We start from the raw sequence: 13,887 nt of genomic DNA on the forward strand, positions 1-13,887 counted from the left end.
ACTGAAAAGGTAACATATATGGAATTGGTTTACACTCGCCACAAGCTACATCAGTGTATCATCAGTACATTACATAAACATCACGAAGAAGAGAAGGGTCCGACTACGGACAAAAACAAACGAGAAAAGAGAACGACGTCCATCCTTGCTATCCAGGGTTCCCGGCCTGGAACCCATCCTAGATCGATGAAGAAGAATAAGAAGAAGAAGCAACTCCAAATAAACAATCAACGCGCTCGTGTCTTAATATCATTTACCTATACCTGCAACTGGTGTTGTAGTAATCTGTGAGCCACAGGGGAATCAGCAATCTCATTTCCAAAGGTATCAAGACTTGCAAAGCTTAATGGGTGAGGTAAGGTTAAGTGGTGAGGCTGCAGCAAGCGGCTAAGCAATATATGAGGTGGCTAACTTACGAGTACAAGAATAAAAGAGGGGGAAGATCTACGCATAGCGGACGTGAACTACTGATGATCAAATGAATGATCCTGAACACCTACCTACGTCAGACATAACCCCACCGTGTCCTCGATTGGAGAAGGAACTCACGAAAGAGACAGTCATGGTTACGCACTCAGTTGGCATATTTTAATTAAGTTAACTTCAAGTTATCTAGAACCAGTGTTAAAAAACGTTTCCACATTGCCACATAACCGTGGCCACACAAATTACCACAAGCCGCATAGAAATCCTCGATCACGAAGCTCGCGATCTCGTCGGACTCCTTAGTGGAAAACCTCCACTCTGAGATTACCCAAAGCATCACCGGAATCCCGATGGACAAGACATTTGTCAAAGGTAAAACTAATCCAGCAAGGCTGCCCGACGTGTCGACGATCCCGATAGGAGCCGCGTATCTCGTTCTCAGGACACGATCGGATGAGCGCAGAGTACAGTGGCCTCATAGAAATCACCCGCGTTGCCCCGGGTTGGCCCCGCAAACGGCTCTGTTTTGGACCAGCACCATCAGCACTGGCCCTCCATGTATTATGTAGAATTACTCCTCAGGTTCGTGACGCCCTACGCTTTCAGTATTAACAAAATTATTATGTTGGGAAAATGTAGTACCAATGTTGGGCCTTGCCAGACCAGCTTTAATCTCAAACGAATTATCAAGGGGGTCCCCATAACAACCCCGATCGTGTTAGCAGCGCTCAATTATGGAACATAACACCGGTAGCCAAAACTAAGGGGGCAAAGGTGGAACAAAACACCAGGCTAGAAAGGCCGAGATTTCCACCTTTTACCAAGTATATAGGTGCATTAAATTATTTAACAACAATATGGTGATATAACAAGGAACCCATGTCATCACATGGAAGCAACTGCGCCTGCAACTAGCAACGCTAACACATGGGTAAGCAAGCGGTAACATAGCCAATCAGTGGTTTGCTAGGTAGTGAACAGGTTGAAGGTTTCATGGCAATGTCGAGAGGCTGATATTTAACAGGTGGTAGGCAACGAGACATAACGATAGAAACAGTGAAACTAGCATGGCAATGATAGTAATCGTATATGGGGAAAGGGTCATCTTGCCTGAGATCCCGCTTGAAAGAAGAACGACTCTGTGAAGCAGACGAACCGATGTAGTCGAACGGATCCTCACTTTCCGACACGCTTGCGGAACTCTATCGAGGCGAAAGAAACCGGAAACAAGCATCAACACAGATATTCACCACGGCACATGCACGAGAAGATCCAATCCACATATGATGCATGAACGGTTGGATATATGCAAGACATAGCATGTCAATACACAACAATCAACTACTACACATTAAGTGAAGTTCAATATGCAACGAGTTGCATATTGACGAAACTCCACATACGAATTATTTAGTTCTATCCCGGTTAGGTACACGGCAATATTAAAGGTTGGTTACACATGGCAAGAGGTGAAGTGTAATTGAACTACCTATCTAGGCATTTTAAATGAGGTCAGAAATGACATATAGCATCTCCAAGATGACCTCATACGTTAATTTTTAATTCTGACCAGATCTGAACTAACATGTTTTAATATTTGTCAAGCAGCAAAATGAATAGGTTCACATGATTCTACGCGTTGTTTCAATCAATTTACATATAAAGAACATCTCCAACGGAGCTATGGTTCAAAAGATACAAACACCGCAAGATATGATGGCATGAATGCAATATGTGTGCCAATAGCATCCACAACATCCCAACTAAGAAGGAAGCAACAAAATATGAAACTGCACAAGATTCTAAGCAAGTTTCATATAGGACACGATCCAAACAGGCCAATGGTTCATCCAATACGAGCTAAACAAGACATCACTACAATCTGCCAAAATCAGCTATATAGCATTTTCTACACCCTCGAACAACTAGCTACATAAATCTAAAATGCTCAAACAATACATGAGGCAGTAGAGATCAAGATGCACTACAACATACTACTAATAACATCTAGCATGGAGGCATGGATCACTAGGAAAAGAACTCACAAAATGGCATCTCACACACAGTTTCAGACATAGTGAAAATATCAGTTTTAGATAGTGCAGTTTTCGATCTGACGGCATATTGACATCAACAAAACTATATGCTATAGGGCTCCAAATGACATGAAAATTGACAGCATGCTAGAGAATCTTAAGGAATACAACTAACTCCATTGCACCAACCTCAAAAGAGCTACAGGTCACCAGATAAATTCATGGAAAGACAGCAACAAAATATAACAGATTTCAGACTTAGAAATATTTGAGCATCTCCAAATCAGCACTATTTCCTAGCATATTGAGAGCAAGCAAACAACACCTAAACATGGATTTATATTGCAACCAATTACCATGGGCTAGCATACATATCCAAGGGCATATCTCTAGTTGACAACTTATTCATATCATGCAGGGATTAAATCCCACAAAAAAAGGGCAACATGGCAAAATATCACGCGCACTAACTTGCTCAAAAGCTAAAACTAAATGCACAGTTAAATTCTATGTATTTTTCTACCCCGAAAACATATATAACATGTGGGGTTGCAAAATAAAAATAACGCCACATGTATATGCGAGAATATGTCCTAAAAATGATATAGCAAACTAGCAACGGAACCTACATGCAAAAATGCAAACAACTACTCTAAAATACATGGCAAAAGGTCCCTAAAAACATGAGCATTTCATCTACGGAGTTTGAGCAATCCGGGCACGCACGAAAATAAATATGGGATAAGCAACCTATTAGGACAGCACGCGTTTCTAGGCATATGGCAAGTTAAATCACTTCAAACATGCATGCAAGTTGTAAATTATGAATCTACATGAAAAACTACACAAGTTACATATGTAATTCATTCCGAACCGATGCACGGTTTAGAATCTACACGCGTTTGAAATATATAGCATTTTCTGAAATTACTAATTCGCAGGAAAAAATAATGAAACCTACGGGCCGAATCTACACATGGGCCAAAGCGCGACACAACTAAATGTCGCCCGGGGCGAGGGATAGTGGGCTCGGGGGGAGGCTCACCTTGGGCTCGGCCCAGGACGGTGAGGAGGCGCTAGCCTCGGCTTAGGGGCGGACGGGAGGCGAGCTGGGCCGGTGCAGTCACGCTGGGCCTGGGGGCGCGGCTGGCGCTGGCCGGCTCGGGGCTGGTCGGGCGGGGTGAGGCCCGGGTGGAGGGGCACAGGACGGCGTGGTCAACGGGGCCTCCCCGACCTGGATCTCGATCAGGCGAGGAGCTGCGGCGGCTGGCGAGCTTCGGGCCGACGGCGGGGAAGCCGACAGGAGGCGGAGGCCCGGTGGGCTACTGGATCTATAGAGGAGGCGCGGTGGAGCAGTGGCAGGCAAACGGCGACGGGGCAGCGCTCCGGGCTGTAGCGGGTACGACGCTCAGGACGAGGAGCTCGGGAGCAGGGAGGTGCGGCTGGCTCTCAGGCGGCGGCGCGGCACCAGATGGGCTCGCCCATGCCCAATCTGGGCTCGGCGGGCCTGGAGTACTAAGGAGGAGAGAGAGGGAGGAGGTGGTAGCTAGGGTTTGGTGGGGTGGCGCGGAAAACAAGTAGGAGAGAGAGTGGATATCTAAAAAATGGCATGGGGGTCTATTTATAACAATGGGGGGCTAGGTTTAGCAGAATCTCGCCCCGGTTTTAACCGTGTGACCGGAATCGAATAATCTCGAACGTGGGACGGTCTAAGTGGCCGTGTAGAGTAGGTTAGCCGGAGATGAGAGGGAAAACGGGCACCCGGCAACGTGATTTAAAATATCGAAAAACGTCCGACGATAGACCGAATACGGTGCCGCTACGGTCGACCGTTCGGGTACCGGACGGACTCCGATTGCGACGAAATTTGGCAGGCGGCCTACCTACAACCAAATAAGACCGCACGCCAAGGTTCCAATCCAATCAGAGAAAGTTTTATACAAACTTTTAAAAAGAAGAGTTAAACGCTACCGCGGGCACGTGCGAGTGTGGTCGGGCTCAGAACGGGCAACGATGAACACGGAGAGAACCGACAACTAATAGCGGATGCAACTTTTGAAAACTGGCAGCAACGGGATGCCGATGCAATGCGGACGATGTGCATGATGCGATGATGATGCGACAAATAAAAATAATCACACGATGAAAATGGAATAGAAGGGGAATCTTCTGGAGCGTCGGTCTCGGGCTGTCACACATATGTTGTGATCATTTATCGAAACCACCCTAGGGAGCAATTGTGCTTTCACCTTGCAAATAACAAGACCAAGGGGATTGACAATCCTCTTGCCCATGTTGGGTGCAAGTTGTTTGTTCTTTTGTGTGCAACCGCTAAAGATGGTTGTGGTTGATATTCCTATTGGTTGGATAAACCTTGGTTTCATAACTGAGGAAAATGCTTACCCACTTTATGTTGTAATAATCCGTTCCTCTTCACAGAAAAGCCAACGCAAAGCACGAGTATCAGGAAGGATTTCTGGCGCCGTAGCCAGGGAATATCATCACCAACTATCAAGTAACTCCACACAAAATTGCATTCACTAGTTCCTCTTTTTATTTTCTGGTATATTTAGTTTGTCTCCTATCAAAAATAAAAATACAAAAACATTTATCTTTGCTTGCTTAGCTTGTCACTAGTTTGCATCTTTGCTCTCTAGTTTACTTGCCTAGCTATTCTATCTTTCTCCTTGTCACACCAAAATAGAAAGTAGAATGAAAAAAAAATGGATCCTCATCCACTAGCTAACTTTTCATAAGACACGTTTATGTTGAAACAATTGCTGGTGAGAGTGCACTAGATTATCTTTATGAGGTCTTCCTTGAAAATTATGAATCTAAAAATTGTGAAATTTATGAGGTGATTCATGTTAGTTCCTTGAATGAAAAGCATGACTGATATATTGTTGAATTTGAATATGATCCTACGTGTAATCATTATGAGAGAGGAAAATGTGGTTATGGAAATTTTCATGTTACTCACTTACCTCTCTTGATATTCAAATTGTTAATGCTTCATTCTTCCTACTTGCTTATACTAGACACTTCTTGTCTTGATAAATTGCTTGCTTATAAAATGCCTAGGCATAGGAAGTACGTTAGACTTAAATGTTCTTGTCACATGTTTTATGATGCTCTCTTTGTGATTCAATTCTTGTCTTTTACGTGAGCATCATTATTATCTCAAGCCTATCTTAATGGTCATAAAGAAAGAGTTTGTTAGGAGACAACCCAATACCTGTGATAACATGATTACTGCCTCTGTAATAAATGTGTCTTTATGTTTTAGTTAGTGTTTGTGCCAAGTAAAGCCTTTGGGATTATTTGCATGATGAGTAGAATTGATACAGTGCAAAAACAAAAACTTTGACGCCCGGTGCAGAATTTCTCTGATTTTATTGGAACGTATTTTTAAGCTGAATTTTCGCACAACACTGATCTACAAATTATGAAGGTCATCCTAATATTTCAGAATTTGTTGATTTACAGAAGTATGGAAATTAAGTACTACTACAGATTGTTCTGTTTTAAACAGATTCTATTTTGCATGCATAGTTTGCTTTTTTTATTATGCTATGGATTATATCGGGGGGTATAAGCCATGGAGAAGTTAGAATATAGTACCTTAATGGGCAGAGACTCAAGCATTATATCTCAGGTACTCCCATAAATGTTGAAAGCAATATTATCAATGCCATAACTCCGGAAGAATACCTAAGGGATATTTATCAGCCTGTTTCAGACTCTGAAAACGAAGAGGTATTTGATTCGGTAAGAAAACAGAGTCCAAAACTTTTCCACTAGGAAATTTTCTCCGTTTTGGAATATCTGAAAAAATACAAAAATTGGAAGTAGTCCGGAAAGTGCGCGAGGAGGTGACAAGCATGCACGGCGCGGGCCCACCCCCTGGCCGCGCTGTGAGGGCTTGTGGCCACCTCGTGCGCCTCCCGGACTCCGTTTTCGTGCGGGGTACTCCTTCTAGTCTGAAAAAAATCGTTATATATACTCCTGTTTGGTCTGACCCCTGCAACACGCAGATTTCCTCCGTTTTTCGTTTCGAGCCTGTTTTCTGCCGTAGATCTAGGTCAAGATGTCGTCCCAGGAATCTATGAGGGAGAACAACCTCCGTCAAATCTATGCACAAGTTCATGTTGATCTGAAAAGGATGGAGGTCATGGAGTCTAGGAAAGGCTACCTAAAGAAACGAAGGGCAAAGCTAAGGAGAATGATCACGCATGGGACGAAGTGCAATCTGTGCTCAACAAGGAAGAAGTTGAAGAAGTGGATTTCCTCCAACCCTACCTCCACCTACTATATCCATCTTTGATTGAACTCTTGAGGTTTTGTGAAACAACTCGTGCTCGCAATACTTATCTCACTCGTGAAGTTCTTTTGCTGGAAAAACATATCGCAGATCTCCAAGGTATAAATCAAAGATTAATGGCCCTCTTGGAGTCAAAGATTGCAACAACTCCACCACCATCACCACCAAAGGAACACAACTGAGCATTGGTATGGGCAATCCCCTTGTCTTGTGCCAACCTTGGGGGAGTTGCCCCGGTATCGTATCACCATCACATCCTTTGCCTTTACCTTTGTTTTAGTTTTCCTTTTCAGTTTTCTCTTTCTCTAGTAGATTAAAAGTCTTAGTGTTTTAGTCTTGAGTTTTTCTTTGCGTCACCCCCGATGTATTCGAGCTCGCGAGCCATATAATAAAGAGTGTCTTAGTTGAAGGGCTTTGCGTATTGCCATGATCAATAGAGTGAGAATAGAACAAAAGCATGAAAGATCATGTAGTGATCTTATGGGAAGTGATGGCTTCACATATAAAAAGAATGAGGATTCAAATTTGTTGAGGGTAGGCAACGTGGACCTTGGTCATGGTTGCAATTTATAGGAAGTGGTACAGAAGGAGAGGTTCACATATAAATGTATCATCTGTGACACCATCTATGATTGTGAACACTCACTAAACTATTGCATGCCTAGAAGTAGATGTTGGACAAGGAAGACAACATAATGAATTGTGTTTGCTTGGCTCCGAACAATGTTATATGATTAGAGATCCCTTAGCATGTGACAATTGCTTCCACCTCACATTAGCCAAAAATCCCGCACCAAGTAGAGATACTACTTGTGCATCCATAAACCTTCAACCCGGTTTTTCCTTGTGAGTCCACCATACCTACCTATGGATTGAATAAGATCCCTCAAGTAAGTTGCCATCGGTGCAAGCAATAAAAATTGCTCTCTAATATGTATGATCTATTAGTGTGTGGAAAATAAGCTTTATACGAACCTGTGATGAGGAAGACATAAAAGTGACAGACTACATAATAAAGTTCATTATCACAGGAGGCAATATAAAGTGACGTTCCTACGCACTAAGAGGACATGCATCCAAACCTCAAAAGTGCATGACAACCTCTGCTTCCCTCTGCGAAGGGCCTATCTTGTACCTTTACTTTTTTCCCTTGAAAGAGTCATGGTGATCTTCACCAATTCCCTATCTCGCCTTTATCTTGGCTAACGTCATATGCTTGGGAAAGATCTATATTCATATGTCAACTTGGAGGTAGGCATCCATGAATTATTATTGTTGACATTACCCTTGAGGTAAGCAGTTGGGAGGCAAAACTGTAAGCCCCTATCTTTCTCTGTGTCCAGCTGAAACTTTGATCTCATGAGTACCACCTGAGTTGTAGCAATTGTAGAGAACGAAAGAATGATTGAGTATGTGGATTTGCTTTACAAGCTCTTATTTGACTCTTTCTGATGTTGTGATAAATTGCAATTGCTTCAATGACTAAAGGCTATCGGTTGTTACTTCTCGGTAAGGTTCTTGATCCATGCTTTACTTTGTGAAGGAATTATCACTTTAGCATGAGAGATAATATGTTGGTATTGTTGTTCTGATCTTGGTCATGATGCATGCATGCTCGTATCTTGTTTTGTCGACACCTCTCTCCCTAAACATGTGGACATATTTATTGAGCTAGGCTTTCGCTTGAGGACAAGCGAGGTCTAAGCTTGGGGGTGTTGATACGTCCATTTTGCATCATGTTTTCATGTTGATATTTATCGCTTCTTGGGCTGTTATTTCACTTCACTGTACAATACTTATGCCTTTTCTCTCTTATTTTGCAAGGTTTACAGGAAGAGGGAGAATGCCGGCAACTGGAATTATGGCCTAAAAGTGGAGCAAAGTTGAGATACCTATTCTGCGCAACTCCAAACGCCGTAAAAATCAACGAGGATTTTTTTTCCGGAATTATAAAAAATACTGGGCCGAAGAAGTGCCATAGGGGCGCCAGGGGTTGGCCACAAGCCTGCACGGCCATGCCACCGCCCCCCAGGCCGCGCCATGAGGGCTTGTGGGCAACCTACTGGCCCACTTGCCCCCCTCTTCTGCTATATGAAGGGTTTCGTCTGGAAAAAAGTCAAGGAGGAGCTTTTTCGTGGATTTGCCACCGCCACGAGGCGGAACTTGAGCAGAACCAATCTAGAGCTCCGGCAGGACGATCCTGCCGGGGAAACTTCCCTCCCGGAGGGGGAAATCGTAGCCATCGTCATCACCGACATTCCTCTCATCGGAGGAGACTCGTCACCATCAACATCTTCATCAGCACCATCTCATCTCCAAACCCTAGTTCATCACTTGTAACCAATCTCCGTCTCACGACTCCGATTGGTACTTGTAAGGTTGCTAGTAGTGTTGATTACTCTTTGTAGTTGATGCTAGTTGGATTACTTGGTGGAAGAGTTTATGTTCAGATCCTTGATGCTACTCATTACCTCTCTGGTCATGAATATGATTATGCTTTGTGAGTAGTAACTTTTGTTCCTGAGGACATGGGATAAGTCATGCTAATAGTAGTCATGTGAATTTGGTATTCGTTCGGTAATTTGATATGTTGTATGTTGTTTTTCCTCTAGTGGTGTTATGTGAACATCGACTACATAACACTTCACCATTATTTGGGACTAGAGGAAGGCATTGGGAAGTACTAAGTAGATGATGGGTTGCTAGAGTGACAAAAGCTTAAACCCTAGTTTATGTGTTACTTCGTAAGGGGCTGATTTGGATCCACTAGTTTAATCTTATGGTTAGACTTTGTCTTAATTGTTCTTTCGTAGTTGCGGATGCTTGCGAGAGGGGTTAATCATAAGTGGGATCCTTGTCCAATTAAGGGCAGTACCCAAGCGCCGGTCCACCCACATATCAAACTATCAAAGTAACGAACGCGGATCATATAAACATGATGAAACTAGCATGACAGAAATTCCCGTGTGCCCTTGGGAGCGTTTTTCCTCCTATAAGACTTTGTCCAGGCTTGTCCTTTGCTACAAAAGGGATTGGGCCACTTTGTTGCACCATTTCTACTTTTGTTACTTGTTGCTTGCTACGAATCATCTCACCACACAATCACTTGTTACCGATAATTTCAGTGCTTGCAGATATTTCCTTGCTGAAAACCACTTGTCAAATCCTTCTGCTCCTCGTTGGGTTTGACACTCTTACTTATCGAAAGGACTAGGTTGATCCCCTATACTTGTGGGTCATCAAGACTCTTTTCTGGCTCCGTTGCCGGGGAGTGAAGCGCCTTTGGTAAGTGGAACTTGGTAAGGAAACATTCATATAGTGTGCTGAAATTTATTGTCACTTGTCACTATGGATACTAATCCTTTGAGGGGTTTGTTCGGGGTATCTTCACCTCGAAGAAAGCACAAAGAGTTTCTCCTCAACCTGCTGCACCTACTGAAAATATTTTCTTTGAATTTCCTTCGGGTATGCTTGAGAAACTGCTGGTTAATCCTTTTACAGGAGATGGAACATCACATCCAGACTTGCATCTAATCTATGTAGATGAAGTTTGTGGTTTATTTAAGCTTGCGGGTTTGCCCGAGGATGAGGTCAAGAAGAGGGTCTTTCCTTTATCTTTGAAGGATAAGGCGTTTACATGGTATAGGCTATGTGATGATACTGGATCATGGGACTACAATCGGTTGAATTTGGAATTTCATCAAAAGTTTTATCCTATGCATTTAGTACATCGTGATCGGAATTATATTTACAATTTTTGGCCTCGTGACAGAGAAAGCATCGCTCAACCTTGGGGGAGGCTTAAATCAATGCTATATTCATGCCCCAATCATGAGCTCTCGAGAGAAATTATCATTCAGAACTTCTATGCTTGGCTTTCTCATGAAGATTGCACCATGCTTGACACTTCTTGTACCGGTTCTTTTATGAAGAGAGATATTGACTTCAAATGGAATTTATTGGAGAAAATTAAACGCAACTCCGAAGATTGGGAGCTTGAAGAAGGTAAGGAGTCAGGTATGAATTTCACGTTTGATTGCGTTAAATCCTTTGTTGAGACAAATATCTTTAGTGATTTTAGCGCCAAGTATGGACTTGACTCTGAGATAGTAGCTTCATTGTGTGAATCTTTTGCTGCTCATATTGATCTCCCCAAAGAGAAGTGGTTTGAATATCATCCTCCTTTAGAAGTCAATGTAGTTAAACCCACTCCAGTTGAAGAGAAAGTCATTGCCTATAATGATCATGTTGTTCCCAGTGCTTACATTGAGAAACCACCTTTCCCTGTTAGGATAAAGGATCATACTAAAGCTTCAACTATGATACGTAGAGGCTACATTAGAACACCTACACCCCCTGAGAAAATTAGAGTTGAACCTAGCATTGCTATTATCAAAGATCTTCTGTTCGACGATGTTGAGGGACATAATATTCACTTCTATGAAGATGCTGCTAGAATTGCTAAACCTCACGTTAGAGACAAACATAGGCCTGTTGTTGGCATGCATGTGGTTTCTGTTAAGATAGGAGATCATTGTTATCATGGTTTATGTGACGTGGGTACTAGTGTTAGTGCAATACCTCAATCCTTATACGATGAAATCAAAGACGAGATTGCACCTGTTGAGATAGAACCTATGAAAAGGATGTGGATGTCGCCTAGAGGGGGGTGAATAGGCGCTTTAAAATAGTTAAGGTTTAGGCTTGAACAAATGAGGAATAAAACTAACGTTTAATATGTCAAGCACAAAACCTACAAACAACTAGGCTCACCTATGTGCACCAACAACTTATGCTAAGACCACACGACCGGAGGTGGAGGGGGAACAATCGTCCCTGCAAATCTTGGACACACCATATTTGTCTTGAAGCTTTGTCCACAACTCATGAGCATCCCGGAATGGCATGAGTTGAAATATAACTACATTGCTCAAAGCATCAGAAAGCACATTAGAAGCTTGAGCATTGAGATAAGAGTTTTTCTCATCCTCTAAAGATATACTTTGAGAATCCTTTGGAGGAGAAAAACCCATATCTACAATTCTCTCTAAATTTGGGTCCATGACCCTAAAGTGATTAAGCATGCGAATTACCCAAACATCAAAATTTGAGCCATCGAAACTAAGAGTGTCAGTGAATCCTAAACCCCTAGTCGACATCCTTACTCTCTAGGTGGTTAAAACTGATAAAGAGAGACCTAGCGCTGATACCAATTGAAAAGGATATGGATGTCGCCTAGAGGGGGGGGTGAATAGGCGCTTTAAAATAGTTAAGGTTTAGGCTTGAACAAATGCGGAATAAAACTAACGTTTAATATGTCAAGCACAAAACCTACAAACAACTAGGCTCACCTATGTGCACCAACAACTTATGATAAGCAAGATAAACAACTAAGTGATAGCAAGATATATTACAATAAACAATATGTCTATCACAAAGTAAAGTGCATAAGTAAAGGGTTCGGGTAAGAGATAACCGAGGCACGGGGAGACGGTGATGTATCCCGAGGTTCACACCCTTGCGGATGTTAATCTCCGTTAGAGCGGTGTGGAGGCACAATGCTCCCCAAGATGCCACTAAGGCCACCGTAATCTCCTCACGCCCTCGCACAATGCAAGATGCCGTGATTCCACTAAGGGACACTTGAGGGCGGTCACCGAGCCCGTACAAATGGCAACCCTTGGGGGGCGGTCACCGAACCCGTACACGTGGCAACCCTTGGGGGCGGTTACCGGTACCCGTACAAATTGCTCGGGGCAATATCCACAACCTAATTGGAGACCCCGACGCTTCCCGGAGCTTCACACCACAATGATTGAGCTTCGAGACACCACCAAGCTTCTAGGACGCCAAAGCATCCACGAAGAACAAAAACAAGGGTACTAAGTACCAAAGGTAGTAAGCTTCTCAACTTCTCACTTCGACGTATCACCGTGGAGAACTCAAACCGATGCAACTAATGCAATGGCAAGAACACACGAAGTGGTCAAGTCCCTCACACTCAAATCCCTCCACAACAACAAAAGCTATGGAGAAATATGAGAGGAAGAACAAGGAGCTCACAAAGAACTCCAAGATCAAGATCCAAGGGGTTCCCCTCACATAGAGGAGAAAGTGATTGGTGGAGATGTGGATCTAGATCTCCTCTCTCTTTTTCCTCAAGAACAAGCAAGAATCATTGGAGGGATAGAGAGTAATCAAGCTCTAAGAATGTCAACAATGGAGGTAGAACAAGAGCTCAACGGATGGATGAGACCAAGGGGGAAAAAGACCCCCTTGATATAGTGGGGGAAGGAATCAGACCGTTACCCCCACTTTCTGCCCGAGCTGCAGCGGTACTACCGCTGGCACTCCAGCGGTACTACCGTCAGCTAGCGGTACTACCGCTGGGCCCCTGGTAGTGCAACGGCACTACCACCGCCAAGAAAGTCTTCGCAAAAAGGTCCGTCCACGAACAACCGCGAGGCAGGCGGTACTAAGCTCCTGGAGCGGTACTACCGCTGACCAGGGGCGGTACTACCGCCAGCCAGCGGTACTACCGCCAACTCTAGCGGTACTACCGATCACCACTGAAATAGCCATAACTTTCGCATACGAGCTCCGAATCGAGCAAACCCAAGCTTGTTGGATTCAGGACGACAAGGGCTATCCAAACAGCGACTGAAAATCTCAAGACCATGCGGTTATGAATATGCCAAAGATATAGAGATGTGAGATCTCTATGAATGAAGAACCGGCAAAAACTCCAACATCGAAAACATCATAGTAGATGCATATGGACTCCGTTTTCGATGAACTCGAGCTTGTCATGAAGATGACCATAAGCTCTAAACTCACAAAGAGAAACACCAAACAAGAACCAAGAAGTATGATGCAAGGATGCAAATGGTTTGAGCTCTCAACGAACGATACGATCAAGCTACTCACTTAAGAGCCCCCCCTTGATAGTACAGCAATCTATCCTAACCAGAAAACCTATCAAGGGCAAACCTATACCTTGCACCTCGTCCTCTTGAGCTAGATGATGATGATCTTGGCTTCCTCAAGATGGACCACCTTTCTTGATTGTGTTGGCTTGATGAACACTAGTTGATTGCTCCCCCA

Source organism: Hordeum vulgare, chromosome 6H, assembly GCF_904849725.1.
Source record: "Hordeum vulgare subsp. vulgare chromosome 6H, MorexV3_pseudomolecules_assembly, whole genome shotgun sequence".
Lineage (NCBI taxonomy): Eukaryota > Viridiplantae > Streptophyta > Magnoliopsida > Poales > Poaceae > Hordeum > Hordeum vulgare.